Consider the following 5,249-nt stretch of genomic DNA (forward strand, 5'->3'; position numbering starts at 1 on the left):
ATTTCCTATACCTCCCATACCAAAGGTGACATCAAAGTAAGTATAAGGCGGACGGACTAAACAGTCCATTTTTGGATCAGATTGATCGTCAGAATGCCAAGAAATGGCAGCAAATTGGTTTCGAATAAGAAAATGAGGAGATGAAGATAGAGGATGAAAAATGCGAAACATTTATAGGGGGGTGAAGATGAAGAGATAGAATATGAACAGCCACATTTCTGTCTAATAGACGAAATTAAATGGCCTTAAGTCTTGGGAACAGTTGTGGGAATCTCAAAAGGGAATGGACAAAATTCTTAGTGCAAAGCAGTTAAATGCTTAAAGAATTGATGATTAGAAAATAAACATCAAATAAATGCACAAGAAATTAATGTTCATTAATAAGGAACAAAATTACAAAAAAAAAAAACATCGTGTGTCTTAATTACATTCTACCCCATAAGGAACGAATTCGTTCCCTAAGTTTTTCCCAATCCTCGTTCTGTCGGGAGGTAGTGATGTTCAATTCAGCCGCAACGTCATCATCATCAATCTCCAGCTTCTTGTACTGTTCGACCAAGGATTTAGTTCGCTCAATTCCCTGAGAGGCGTTGCGCTTTTTAGCGGCCATCCTCACCCTGCAATCGTCCATTTTGGCTTGAAGTTCCCTCATCTGAGCAGCCAAGTTAACCATCAAGGAGTCTTCAATCATGACTTCGGAAGAGATTTCTTTCAACTCGTCCTTAGCCTTGTTGATCTCCAAGCGCAGAGACTCTTTCTCAGCTACGGCTCGAAGATATTGAGTACGCTTGGTCTTTAGTTCAGCGTTCTTGGCCAGCATAGTAAGGACCTCGGAGTGAATGACCTTCAACGTCGCTTTAAAGTCGGTAGAAAGATTGAGCGACGGAAGCATCAGTGCTTGCTCTAACTTCGCACTCAAGCGCTCAAGTTCATCCTTGTGTCTGGCAGCACTAGCCCTTCCAATGTCCATGTCCATGAAAGACACGTACTCAAATACCAACTCCTTCAAGAACTTCAAGTCCTCTTCTGAAGAAACAGCAGGACGATCAGATGGAGCAGGGCGAGGCATTTGGACCTGCCCCCAGGAAGCAAACAAATCCTGGATAGAACGCACAATCCTGTCAGCATCCTGCAAAGAAGATTGCCAACATTAAAAATATTCGCTACAACGAACAAGTTGGAAATAGGAATGGAGCAAAAAGAAAAACTACCTCGTCGACAATCGTAGAAGATGGCGCACCCTCAGCCAAGCTGGCCACCAACGACTCACCCATTCGTGAGGACTTCCCCTTGTCCGAGCGAGAAGATGTTGCCACAACGGGCGGACTCATGGGAGTATCTGCAAAGTTCAAAGAGCAACCAGTCAGAAACCAATAGCACCAGCAAAGGTAAGACATCAAAAACTGAATTACCTTCTGCTTCGATGATTGGGGGGTCGACGCCCTGGGAGGAAGGTGGCTCATTCATGAGTTGTGATGAAGAATCTGGGACTGAAGATGTATCTTTAAACATGGTCCCATCATCAACCAGTTTGGATGAAGTAGCCTCAACAGAGGATGATGGAGCAGGAGTTGGTAATGCCAAAGCCTTTGAAGGGGAAGCTGAGCTTTTCTGAAAAGTCCAAAAAATCATCAGTACACAGAAAAATTTCAAATGGGGAAGAGCATACTTGTAAATAGACCAATTTAATTACCTTCCTCTTAACGATAAGAGGGACATCATCATCAACATCATCCTCCAGAATGGGAGATGCTGAAGCTGGCCGTTTGCAGCTTGGAACACTCTTGGCCATAGTTGGCCTGGCAGGGAGAGAAGAGGATGGACGAGCAGATTGTTTAGTATGACGAGAAGGAGAGGGGTTCCGAATAGACAAAGGAGTGACCAAAACAGGAGGAGGAGAAGAAATACTCGGTTGGTCTAATGAATGAAAGGCACGATTGGCCTCAGTCGCAAATAATCTGCGCTTCACCGATGACCAAAGTTGTTCGAAAAGAGGGTGAGTAGCATGACAAGGATTAAAAGGGGCTAATGAAAAATGGCTTGATAAATGGAGGTTGCGAGCGTTTATAGCCTCTGCTTCCACCTTATTAATAGTATGAAAACGGTCGTTTAAGTTCTTCGAATAGCAAAGAGGAACAGGCCAAGTTTGGCCGAAACCAAGCTGCCGAGCAAAAAATTGGGGAGCATAAATTTCTATCCCTGCTTTGGCATTGGTCCCAGTTAAGATTTCATGGAAAAGCTCCCTCCCAGTTAAGAACTGGATCCAAATAAGCAGAGAGGTGCTCGCGCTATCTAGAGTGGGAGGAGGATGTACATAGTCCGGAGTCAAAAAAGGAGGAAAAGGAAAGAAGGAAGAGATTGAATCTAAAGAATAAAAGAATGAAAAAATGTCCCTTCTGGATATACTTACAGGAGTTAAGGGCTCCATAGCTAGCCCGTAACAGCTAGCAGAAGGACGAGAAATGGATGGAGCACCAAGCGATGGAAAATAGGATCTCAACCACAGTTGAGTGAACCAAAGAGGTCCACTGCCAGTAGGAGATGCACCATTCTTCAATTGAGCCTGAAGAAAAGCCATGCCTCTATAAAGGGCAGCCAAAAACAAAGAACATAAATTCAAAGACCTGCCACGCGCCAGTTCGTGCGCTATGGGTAGATAACTCAGAGAAGGCTTTATACTAGGCACGCACAACACATATTTACAAAGCCAAACTAAAAGGAAGGCCACTCGCTCAGCATGTGTAGGCTCGGCACTCGAATGATTGTGGAGTGTCTGCAGGCTTGAATAAGAATCGGTATAGTTTTTACCGAACTGTGGGGCGCCACCAGAAATTAAGATGCCTAGGAAAATGGTATCGCCCAAAGATGGTAAATTTACCAGGGCCCCAACATCCCTTACGTAATAGACATGGGGCCAAGAGGAAAAATAAAGGTGTTATACTCAGAGGACCAAAAGCTCAGAGCAATTGGAAAGAGCGCTGAATCAAAAGTAGGGGGGCGAATAGAGACTTCCAACAAATCAGAAATCCTAGCGCTATCAAAAAGTGCCTTAGTAGGACCATGACCCACAAGACGAGCATGTCACCTACGAAAAGCTACGTCAGATTTGGGCCAAGTGCGAATACCTCTTTCACGAAGTGGCTCCAGCGGCAAAGAATTCAGAAAAGGAGGGCCATGAGTGCAAGGAAACAGCTGACCCACCGCCGCCTGTTCAACTGCCTCCGCATTGTTGAAGAAAGGACCCAAGTAAAACTCATTACGTCCAACATCGGCGGGCGCGAGAAAACTTGGGGTTACGTATGGATGACTCAGAAGTTTCTGAAAGTCATCAAAACTAAAGGAGTCGCTAGCTTGAGATTGTGAAGCAGCCATTAAAGAAGGAACGAAGCTTTTCGAAGTTACGTAACAAGGAAGCAAAAGATGAAAGGGAATCGTGAAGGATGCCCAAGAAATATGAAACGTGATTTGGTAGCGGTAAAATGGCGTGTTTGGAGTTTATAAGGGTTTTGCAAAGCGACGCACCTTTTCAAGTTATAGAGGGAAACAATGATTGAAATTCTTTGGGAATCGCGAACGTTGCTGGAGACGTGAAGTGAATATGAAAAAATTCAATAATTATTATTAATTCTGCCATATTGGGGGGTAATTGTTGACACATAAAAATTCAGCCCAAATCGAACAGCCCAGAGAGTAAAACCCAATTGGAGGATCCCCAAATCAGATAGCCCAAAGAGCGAAATCCAATTGAACGAATCAAGGTGAAGGCCCAAATAAGGGGCCCAATAGTGCGGTAACGCCATCGCCCAAGTTTGCAAGTCGCTCAGAATCTGAACGAATAGAGTGGCATACGATCGCCCAGAGTCTCGCCCAAATCTTCAAGTCGCCCAAGGTATTAACAAAAATAACGCATTATGATTATCAAAAAATGCAGTTATTGAGGCAGTTGCTAAATTAACCTTACCACGTTCCACGACTCAAGGGGTTCAATCGAAAGCGGTTGAACGATGCAAGATAATGACAGCAGTTAAAAGGACAGTTTCATGACAAAATGGCCACTACAAAGAAAGTGGGTAGTTATAGGGCGATCAAGCAGTTTTTTAGAGCAGTTAATCACAAAGGGATCGCCTATGAAGTATAAAAGGGAGAAAGAACATAGAAGCAAAGGACCGAATCCAAAACTCTCGAACAGAGAATATGTAATTTTCATTTCTTTAGCTTTTAGACTTAAACACTTCCTTTTCTGTAACTCGTGTGCTTGTACCCCTTGGAGGCACGTTGTTTTCCGTTTCCAATTGTAAAGTTCATCACCAATAAAAAAAACACCCCTTTTTGGGACTTTGTCTCAAGAGGTTTCGTCCCTTACACAATCGTCTGATCCTCTTTAATTGTTAGCGAGTTAACACGCGCGAAACAGTTTTCCAAAAAATCACTATTCAAAACATCATTTTTACACAATCATGACCATCAAATAGGGGCTATATTACATTCATTAAATGCAGAATTGATTCGTTTCTTTTAGTTGATCTAAATTGTTGACATAACACTATAATAGGCAGAGTCAGATATGATGGTTGTCTTTGTTTTAGGTACGGGGGAAGCATAAGGATAATCTATTGCTTCAAGTTGCCGACAATTTGGCTTTAATTGCAAATCGCTTTCCGAACTAAGAAGTGATGAAAGTGAGGCAGATGGAGCACTTGCTACTGTTCTTAAAATTCTGCAGAAGATGATCCAAAGTTTGTTCTTTGACCCGGTATGTGGAATAAACACATGTCAATTGCATTTGAATATTCTTTACCTTCAGTTTTACAAATAATAATCTTCTCTTGCAGGAACACATGGAAAATCTAGAGCACCGAGATGTGAGGCAGGTAAATTTTCAGTTATCTGAATTTCTTTTTTCCTTTCTACCAGTCGTGTTGAATGGCAGTTATTCTACCGGTATGTATATTTTCCTTTGTTTTTCTTTGTTTAGTTTCTGAGACCATTAGACATGAATTTTGAGGTGGGGTTGAATTACTGAAAGCTGAATGACATGAGATGCTTGCACACTGTTTCTAACCCCATTTCAGTTGTAAAAAGCCCAAAAAAATATGCGATAAAATGGACAAGGTCTAGTCTTAAATTTAGAATTTTTATCTGCTACAAATGGTGATCCATTCTTGCGATTTAAGATGAGAGTCCGCTTCAACTCTGTATAAAGCTATCTTTGATAGTCTCTTAAAGATTCCATCATTAATTTCTAAATA

This window comes from Olea europaea, unplaced genomic scaffold, assembly GCF_002742605.1.
Source record: "Olea europaea var. sylvestris unplaced genomic scaffold, O_europaea_v1 scaffold2213, whole genome shotgun sequence".
NCBI lineage: Eukaryota > Viridiplantae > Streptophyta > Magnoliopsida > Lamiales > Oleaceae > Olea > Olea europaea.